The following is an 11,055-nucleotide window of genomic DNA, read 5'->3' as shown; positions in this document are numbered from 1 at the left end:
CTTTGCCTTTGGTGTTGAGGGCTCATACATAATCGGTTCACTTGTTTTTTCAGGACTTTGTTGTCCGAGACCACAGGAAGCATCTGATTACTCCACCATCTTGGCCCAGCCTCCCCAGAGATTCTGAATTTAGTGTATTGCTCAGGTTGGTTGGAAATGTCTCTAACAGTTTGCTTTTAAACCCAAAGATGGCTTACACTGAATGAAACTGAAATGTCAGAACTTCCAATGATAATGGAGAGGAAGATATCCAGAATGGTAGTGCTGATTTATAATGTAAGACCAGGTAACTATATACCTTAGTAGGGGCCTGTCATGGATTGAATTATGTCCTCCCAAAAATGTTTCATTTTGGCTGGGCCATGACTCCTGGTATTGTGTGATTTTCCTGCATGTTGTAAATCCTGCCTCTATGACGTTAATGAGGGAGGATGGGCGGCAGTTATGTTAGTGAGGCAGGACTCGACCTACAAGATTGGATTGTGTCCTGAGGCAATCTCTTGAGATATAAGAGAGAGAAGCCAGCAGTGAGACAAGGGGATCTCATACCACCAAGATAGCAGCATTGGGAGCGAGTGCTCCTTTGGGCCCAGGGTCCCTGCACCTGAGAAGCTCCTTGATAGGGGACTATTGAGGACAAGGACGTTCCTCCAGGGCTTACAGAGACAGAAAGATTCCCCTTGAGCCAATGCCCTGAATTTGGACTTTTAGCCTACTTTACTGTGAGGAAATAATTTTATCTTAGTTAAAGTCATCCACTTGTGGTATTTCTGTTATAGCAACAGTAGATAACTAACACAGGGCCAGAGGATACATCCTTCACCAAAGTTTTGAGAAATCCATTTAGTGAGAAGAACACCAGGATCCTTGAGCATGTCTGTATTGGCATGTCTCTGAAGGCAAGGAATAATACTGAGAAATGCCGTCATCAAAATAGGCTCCCTGAATTATTGCAGGGTGATGATGGGATAGCAAGGTGTTGGGAGCCAAGTGGAGGCATTTAGTCACCAAAACATAGTGTGGTTACTGTAATGGGCGGGAGAGTCAAAGTGTTAAAATGGCACTGGCTAATTGATTGTATGTCCCTAGGACTGAAATAGGTGAGCAGTTGTTTTAGTCAGGGTTCTCCAGGGAAATAGAAAGAAAGGGTATATATGTACATATACATATCTTATAGAGAGAGAAAGAGACAGGTTGAGAGAGATACAGAGAGAGATTTTAAAGAATTGACTGACATGATTGTGGGGGCTGGAAGGTCTAAAATCTGTATGCCAGGCAGGCTAAAAACACCAGCAGGATAACTATCTTATACTCTTCAGACGGAATACTTCTCCCTTAGGGAAACCTCTGTTTTTGCTCTTAAGGCCTTCAACTGATTGGATGAGGTCCACCCACATGATGGAGGATAATCCACTTTACTTAAAGTCAACAGACTATAAATGTTGTAGATGTTGTTAGGTACCATCCAGTCGATTCTGACTCATATCTGCCCTATGTACCACAGAAAGACATACAGCCCAGTCTGGTGCCATCCTCATAATCATTGCTATGTTTAAGCCTGTCATTGCAGCCACTGTGTCAGTCCATCTCACTGAGGTTTTTCCTCTCTTTTGCTGGCCTTCTACTTTACCAAGCATGATGTCCTTCTCCAGGGACCGGTCACTTCTGATAACATGTCCAAAGTACGTGAGATGAAGTCTCGCCATCCTCACTTCTAAGAAGCATTCTGGCTGTACTTTTTCTAAGACAGACCTGTTCATTCTTCTGGGAGTCCATGGTATACTCAGTATTCTTCACCAACATCATAATCCAGAGGCATCAATTCATCTTCGGTCTTCCTTATTCATTGTCCAGCTGTCACATGCATATGAGGCAATTGAAAATACCATGGCTTGGGTCAGGTGCACCTTAGTACTCAAAGTGACATCTTTGCTTTTTAACACTTTAAAGAGGTCTTTTGCAGCAGATTTGCCCAAACCAATGTGTCCTGTGATTGCTTAACTGCTGCTTCCATGGGCTTTGATTGTGTATACAAGTAAAATGAAATTTTTGAGAAACCCAATCTTTTCTCTGTTTATTATGATGTTGCTTATTGGTCCAGTTGTGAGGATTTTTGTTTTCTTTGTGTTGAGGTGGAATCTACACTGAAGGCTGTGGTCTTTGATCTTCATCAGTAAGTGCTTCAAGTCCTCTTTGCTTTCCGAAAGCAAGGTTGTGTCATCTGCATATAGCAGGTTGTTAATGAGTCTCCCTCCAATCCTAATGCCACATTCTTCCTCATGTAGTCCACCTCCTTGGATTATTTGCTCAGCATATAGATTGAATAAATATGGTAAAAGAAAACCACCCTGACACACTTTTCCTGACTTTAAACCAATCAGTATCCCCTTGTTCTGTCCGAACGACTGCCTCTTTACCTATGTACAGTTTCCTCATGAGCACAGTTAAGTGTCCTGGAATTCCCATTCTTTGCATGTTACCCATAATTTGTTACGATCCACACGGTCGAGTGCCTTCCATAGTCAATAAAACACAGGTAAACATCTTTCTGGTATTCTCTGCTTTCAGCCAGGATCCCTCTGACATTAGCAATGATATTCCTTGTTCCTCGTCATCTCCTGAATCTGGTTTGAATTTCTGGCAGTTTCCTATTGGTGTACTGCTAAAATTCCTTTTGAATGATATTCAGCAAAATTTTACGTGTATGTGATATTAATGATATTGTTCTGTAATTTCCACATTCAGTTGGATCTCCTTTCTTTGGAAAGGGCACAAATATGCATCTATTCAAGTCAGTTGGCCAGGTAGCTGTCTTCCAAATTTCTTGGCATAGATTTGGAAGACAGCATCTCCAGCACTGCATCCATTTGTTGAAACATCTCAATTGGCATTTCATCGATTCCTGGAGCCTTGCTTTTCTACAACGCCTTCAGTGCAGCTTGGACTTCTTCCTTCAATATCATTGGTTCTTGATCATATGCTACCTCCTGAAATGGTTGAATGTCAACCAATTCTTTTGGGTACAGTGACTCTGTGTATTCCTTCCTTCTTCTTTTTTTTTTTAATTTTTATTGTGCTTTAAGTGAAAGTTTACAAATCAGGTCTTTCTCTCGTACAAAAATTTATATACACCTTGCTATACACTCCTAATTGCTCTCCCCCAAGTGAGACAGCATAGTCCTTCCCTCCATTCTCTCTCCTCATGTCCATTTGGGCAGCTTCTGGCCCCCTCTGCCCTCTCATTTCCCCTTCAGGCAGGAGATGCCAACATGGTCTCCTGTGTCTACTTGATCCAAGAAGCTCGTTCTTCACCAGTATCATTTTTCATCCCATATTCCAGTCCAATCCCTGTCTGAAGAGTTGGCTTTGGGAATGGTTCCTGTCTTGGGCTAACAGAAGGTCTGGGGACCATTACCTCTGGGGTCCTTCTAGTCCCAGTGTGACTATTAAGTCTGGTCTTTTTACGAGAATTTGGGGTATGCATCCCACTGCTCTTCTGCTCCCTCAGGGGTTCTCTGCTGTGTTCCCTGTCAGGACAGTCATCGGGTGTGGCCGGGCACCATCTAGTTCTTCTGGTCTCAGGCTGATGTAGCCTCTGGTTTATGTGGTCCTTTCTGTCTCTTGGGCTCATAATTACCTTGTGCCTTTGGTGTTTTTTTTTTTTTTTTTTGGTGTTCTTCATTCTTCCTTGCTCCAGGTGGGTTGAGAACAATTCATGCATCTTAGATGGCCACTTGCTAGCATTTAAGACCCCAGACACCACTCTTCAAAGTCCTTCCATCTTCTTTTGATGTTTCCTGAGTCGTTCAATATTTTGCCCATAGATGTTAATCATATCTAAATATTTTCGGAGCGACATCTAGACTATTGTTTGACCAAACCGCTGGACACCATGGCCTAGCTAAGTTGACACATAAAATTAACCATCACAGCAGCTTACTAAAGTCTCACTTGATTTGTATAAATGGAAAAGCTCTCGTTGTGGTGAACAGTTGTCTGACTTCTGATAATAGAGAGTCACAGTCCTTCAACCAATTATTAGACTGCAGCCAGTTCATAAACTCCAAGCCTCTTTCATGAAGGAAAGACTGGGATCGCTTGAGGAAGGGTTTGCTAGAAGACAAAAATGGATTTAGTAGAAGGCAGCTGGGTTCTCATAACCATTTCTGTATACAGTTCTGTTGTGATATCACACGTCATACAGCCTCTGGAAACTCCGTAGTTATGTTCGTGATAGAACGAGAGTAAAAAAGGTAAATAACATCTTAGCCTTATTATAAAAAGTTTTCACCTCGCAGACACTCTGAAAGGGAGTCAGAGGCCTCCAGGAATTCCCAGGCCACGTTTTGAGAATAACTTTGTGTTATGCCATAGGCCTCTTTTTGTCCTGAAGTGTTTTAGTGAACTATTAAGGCAAAGTAATTAATGTTTATCAGTTTTTTTAGATAATACAAAGCTGAGAAGGAGCTTAATCCAAAAGGTGACAGAATAAAAAATTTAAGTTATTTCAGCAGATTGGAATCAAGAAAAATTACATTTTAGGTGGAATGCCCAGCATTTACATTTTGTTTTATTTTTAATCAGTTGCACGTGTACTAGACACACAGGATGGGAAGAACTGGCTTGACAGCAGTTTGTATGAAAAAGACCTGGTGGTTTAGGTCAACCACAAGCTAAATATGAACCAACAGCTTGCAACATAATGTTAAGAAGTACAGATATTAGTGTAATCATTGAACTGGGGCCAGGCAGACAGGCACCTGATTTGGAGGGGGTTGAGAGAGGAGGGAGTTGTTATACTTTCTTTGCTCCAACCCCCACCTGGATACCCCAAAAGTACAGGGGAGTGGAAGGGAGGCACGTGGCCTTCGCGAACGCTCTGTTAACAATGTGGCTCAAAAAGTTGAAATAAAAGAAAGCTAAATACACAAACAAAAGTTCCCTGAAGTCCTGCAGGTTTTCACTGTGCCAAAAGGACAACGGTATCCTCACACGTCGGATCGACAGGTCTCCACCACAGCGGTCAGCCCGCAGTCTGCACCAAGGGGCAGCCTGTTCAGGGCCTGGCTCCAGGCTGGCAGTAGGGGCTGATCTCAGATTTCCTCTATGCTCTGAGCTCTGAACATCACTCACCCCCAGAAGGTCGCTCTTGTCAGAGGCCTTTCCAGTGGATGACAACAGGCTTCTGCAAAAACTCCCCGGTGTTGTCAGCATCACCTCACAGCTTTTCTCAGCATCACTCTTCTGAACTCGGCCAGGTTACCTCAGGCTCAGCTCTTCCTTGCTTCAGAGTGATAACACCCTCTTCCTCCTGGGTCAGGAAACGAGGTTCCTCCAAAAGTCAGCAAAGATGGTCCCAGCCTGGCACCTGCTTCACAGAAGTTAATGATTTTTTTTTTTTTTTTGTCCTAGTCAGTCAACCTTGAAAACGGCATTGTACTTTGGGCACCCCATATTGTTGTTGTTAGTAGCCGTCGAGTCGGCTCCAGCTCTTGGAGACCTTATGAATAACAGAATGAAAGGTCCTCTGCCATCTTGGATTGCTGGTATGTTTGAGTCCATTGTTGAAGCTATTGTATAGTCCCTTCCAACCCAGGGAACCCACCTTCCAGCACTATACTGGATAATATTCAGTTAAGGTCCATAACTTTTTCACTGATTAATTTTCAGAATTAGATTGCCCGGCCTTTCGTCCTAGCCCATCTTAGTCTGGAAGCTCCATTGAAACCTGTCCTTCCTTCATGACCTTGCTGAAATACTGGTGGCACACCTCCCACCATACAGCAACACACAAGCCTCCACAGTATGTATGACAAACTGACAGATGGGTGGTGGTTAGGTGATCATCAGTGACTTTGAAAAATTCCAGAGGATGACTGAGATGGAGTATAGACTCTGGAATCAGATGTAGGTTCAAATCCTAGCTATACCACTTGCTAATTGCGTGGCCTCTGCATAAGTTACTTAAACTCTATGAACCTCAGTTTCCCATTCGTAAAATGAGGGTAATAACATTGGGCGTTATGAAGACTAAATGAGATAATCCATGTAAAGTGCTTATCATAGTATCGGGCACATGGTAATAGCTTATCAAATATTGTTGTTATTGTTAGGTGCCGCCAAGTTATTTCAACTTATCGTGACACCAGGTGACAGAGCAGAACTTCCCTGCAGGGTTTCCTTGGCTGTAATCTTCACAGGAGCAGATCGCCAGGTCTTTTCTCCCTCAAAGCTATTGGCTGGGTTTGAACCGCCACCCTTTCGGGTAGCAGCCAATTGCTTAACCGTTATGCCACCAGGGCTCCTTTTCGCTAACTATTAATAGTATAAATTGTATTTTCTGTCAGATTCTCTGGTTCTTTAAAGGTAAACATGGACTGAAGAAGGGGTGCCGCTCTGCCTACAACACAGGCCACTTTCGCTGTCTGCCCAGAGAAGTTGTGCTCTGGGGAGCCGCAGAGCAGGGGGAGCTCCGTTTCAGAAGAGGAGCTTTGCTCCGTATTTGCATAACTAAAAGTCCCCGTAACCGGTTTTCCTAGAATAAAAATGGATTAAAGCCAGTTTTGAAATGACAGTTTTGATTTCTTCCCCATTCCTAGCAAGGCTTCAAAGATTTTAGGGTCGAGTTTCAATCAGGGCTCAAACTTCAAGGGACTGTGCACCTCCCCTGCCCTATCCACAGGAATGGGCGCTTGGCCGAGGGGGTCACCAGCTGCCGATTCAGCCAGGCCTATTTCTGACCTGAGCCGAGAGGAGGCCCATAGCCCATATACCAAAAAATCTGTTGCCACTGGGTCACTTCCGACTCACAGTGACACTATAGCCACAGGGTTTCCAAGGAGCACCTGATGGATTCAAACTGTCAACCTTTTGGTTAGCAGCCTGTAGCTCTCACCACTATGCCACCAGGGTTTCTAAGTCCCATTTAGCTCATATTTGAAATTTATAAATGAAGATAAAAGACAACTAGATAAAATATGGTCTATCCTCCTACCTTGACAAATATACCTTCATAATTGCCAGGAAGGTTCTAATTTAGAATTCTTGAACTGCTCAGAGTTTCTCACTGTGGAGGTGCAAGAAGGGCTGGCATGTCTCCTTTTAATGCCACACCTCCACCCCACATCCAAGTCCCACCATACCACCCACCTACAGCCACGCAAGGGACTCAGTCCTCCCTTGAGATAAAGGGCCTGGAGAAGAGGCCCATGCGGGCCCTGGAAGTGGGCTGAAGGCAGTTGGGAAAGGAATTCCAACATATGGGACTCATTTGTGTAGATTGTCCCTGGGTGTCAAAAACAGCACGCTTGGCTGCTAACCAAAAGGTTGGCAGTTTGAGTCCACCCAGAGGTACCTCAGAAGAAAGGCCAGACAATCTACTTCCAAAAATCCAATGAAAACTCTATGAATCACAGCAGTCTGACCATTGTGCATGGGGTCACCATGACTCGGGGCCAACTCAACGGCAGCTAACAACAGTGAATGGCTTCTTGAAGAGTACCACCTTATAACAAAATTAATTTTCAATCAAAAACAAAAAAGAAGTTATAGGTAAGTGATATTAGGTCTTGAGTCTGTTATAAGGAATGCATATAGATGAGGAAGCGATGCCTGGAACAGGATGTGGAAATCATGAGATGGGAAGAGGCCAGTTATTTTATTTCTTTTTTTCTTTTTTTTTGACACATATAGTTCATTGACAATGGTTACGTAGTTTATATTGTGGCACCATTCTCACTGTCTCAGCTTATATTGTTTCACCATCTTTACTTTAGACTCTCCACCCCTTAAAGTTCTCTTCTGTGCTTTAGAGTTAGCAATGTCATTTTGATTCACATATTTTATTCTTTAGAAGTGCACGATGGTCAAGACAAACATTATTTATTGAGCTAGACTGTTATTTAGTTTAAAGATAACTTCTTGGGATAGTTTTGGGTCAAGGTTTAAAACTTGTTTCCAGGCAATAGATTAGAAATTTTTCTAGTCTCAATGTGTCCAATAAGTCTGGTATCCAATAAGAATTTGAAGTTCCTTCCACATTTCCCTTCTTTTGATCAAGAGTCATACACTAGGTCCCTGCTCAAAATGTTCAGTAATGGTAGCCAGGCACCATCCATTTCTTCTGGTCTCATGGTAAGGTAGGTAGTAGCTCATGGAGGCAAATAGACCTGAAGGAAGAGGCCAGTTATTCTCAACACCTCTTTCTTCCTCACACCCACCTGCATCCAATTCATCACCAAGTCCCATGGATACTACATCCATTTGTGTGCTTTTCTACCTTTCCACAGCCTCAGTATTCATATCATCCTTATCTCTTGCTTGAACTGCTGCCACAGGTTCCTGACTGGTCTCCCTGCTTCCACTCTGCACCCTACAATCTTTTCTCCTCACAGAAGGGAGAGAGATTTTTTGGACTATATTATCATTCCCTTCTTAACACTCTTTACATAAAACCCAAATTCTTTAAAGTGACCTGAAAGCCCTAACAGTCTGGCGCCTGCACACCTCCAATCCCACCCTCAGTTACTCACCCATGCTTGCCTTAGTTGCATCCATGTGGGACATCAAATACCCATTCCTGTCAAGTCCATTCTGACTCATAGCAACCCTATAGGACAGAGTAGAACTGCCCCATAGGGTTTCTGAGGCTGTAATCCTTACAGAAGAAGAGTGCCACCTTTGGTGGGTTGGCTGGTGGGTTCGAACTTTAGGTTAGCAGCTGAGCACTTAACCCCTGTGCCACCGAGGCTTATTACATGGAACACATTTCCCTCAATTCCTCATGCCCCTGGTCTCTTTTCATCATCCGTGACTCTGTTTCAGAGTAGGCCCCCTTTTGATAGCACTGGATCAAAGTGTGTAAGTACTTGCTATCTGTTTGCTTCTTTATTGTACATCTACACCTACTAGACATAAACTCCCTGAGGGCAGAGAGCAGCCAGTTTTATTGACTGCATCATCCTCAATACCCGGTACAGTGTCTGGCACATAGTAAAAAAAAAAAAATAATAAGTGCTCAATAAATACCTGATGACTATAACACATCCTAAAACCAGATCAAGAGGGGCCCCTACTTTGGGCCTGTGTCTCAGAGAGACCTCCTGTGGCCATCCTATAGTCCTACCCCTCCCTAAGAGAAGGAGAGAAAATGTGTTCACCAGGACCCCCCTCCACACATAAATACACACACACACACACCCCAAACCAAACTAGTTGCCATGGAGTCGATTCTGACTCATGATGACCCTATGTGTGTTAGAGTAGAACTTCCTAGTCCATCTTAGTCTGGAACAGCTGCTGAAACGTGTTCAGCATCATAGCAACGTGCAAACCTCCACTCGCAGATGGGCGGTGGCTGTGCATGAGGTGCATTGGCCGGGAATCAAACCCAGGTCTCCTGCCTGGAAGGCAAGAATTCTACCGCTGAACCGCTAACGCCCTCATGGCCAATTGTTAAAAAAAAAAAAAGCTATTGCTGTCAAGTCAATTCTCACTCATAGCGGCCTATAGCATTTCCAAGGAGTGGCTAGTGGATTCCAGCTGTAGACCTTTTGGTTAGCAGCTGACCTCTTAACCACTACACCACCAGGGCTCCAGTCAATCATTAGTAAGTGGCAAAATCAACTTACTGGGTAGAGACCAGAATTTTATTTTCCTTCTAATAAAATAGGATAAGATAGGATAGGATAGAATGGAAAGATCAGAGTCCTTCTGACATAAAGGTAAATACTATTTTGTAAACTTTTGCTTTAGTTATGAGTTTATATTTATGAGTGCATTTTTTGGGCCAAATGTCACACATATTTCTAACTGTGGGTCATCGGCAAAAAAAGTTTGAAAGCTCCTTTATAGGATGAAATGACGAAATCTAATTATTTTATTTCAAATACTTAAGCGATTTTCCCAGCATAGCCCTTTCTTCCACCACTGATTTATAAGTCAATATTTAGCATGTATTAATTTCTAATTTGGACAGTCAACAAATATTTTTTAAGCATCTACTATATACCATGTAACCAAAAGGTTGGCATTTCGAATCCAGTAGCTGCTCCTTGGAAACCCTCTGGGGCAGTTCTACTCTGTTCTATAGGGTCACTATGAGTTGGAATCGACTCAACGGTAATGGTTTTTTTTTTTTTTTTTTTTTTTTATGCCATACATATGTTAGGCATGGGGGAAATGACATGATGGTGAATGAAAACATAGTCCCTCTCTTGGAGCTTATATAAATATTGAGGTATGTTTCTGTTTTATTGGTCTTTCTATGGATTTTTGCTCTAGCACCACAGTTTTTGTCATTGTAATTGTTATTTATTGCGCAGTTATCAAAGACCAGAAATTGTGCTAAGTACTTTACATGCAGTATTTCATTTAATACTCACAAGGATGCTATTCTTATTTCCATTTTACTGAATGAGGAAACTGAGGCTATGAGATTGCTTGGAAAATCAAATCCTCACTTCTCTGACACCAAATATATGTTGATCAATCCAAATTAATTCATATCAGTTCTGTCCTCTCAGTTCTGACATCAGCTGTCCATGCAGCACTTCTTCACTGACCCAAACCACCTGGAGCTAGGTCAGACCTCACAAGTTAAAGGCACAGTCCTCCAGACTGCCAAGTCTGCCCAAGAGCTTAGATGCCAGCTGCACACTTAGAAGTCCTCAAGACATGCTCATTTTTTTTTTTTTTTATTGTACTTTAGATGAAGTTTTACAGAACAAATCAGTGTCTCATCAAACAGTTAGTACACACATTGTTTTATGACATTGGTTGACAACCCTACAGTATGTCAACACTCTCCCTTCTCAATCCTGGGTTCCCTATTACCAGCTTTCCTGTTCCCTCTTACCTTCCAGTCCCTGTCCCAGCGCTGGTGTGCCCCTTTAGTCTTGTTTGTTCCTTGGGCCTGTTCAATCTTTGGCTGAAGGGCGAACCTCAGGAGTGACCTCATTACTGAGCTGAAAGGGTGTCCGGGTGCCATACTCTCAGGGTTTCTCCAGTCTCTGTCAGGCAACCAAGTGTGGTCTTTCTTTTTGAGTTAGAATTTTG

This window comes from Loxodonta africana, chromosome 15, assembly GCF_030014295.1.
Source record: "Loxodonta africana isolate mLoxAfr1 chromosome 15, mLoxAfr1.hap2, whole genome shotgun sequence".
NCBI lineage: Eukaryota > Metazoa > Chordata > Mammalia > Proboscidea > Elephantidae > Loxodonta > Loxodonta africana.
This window is presented reverse-complemented; position numbering follows the sequence as displayed.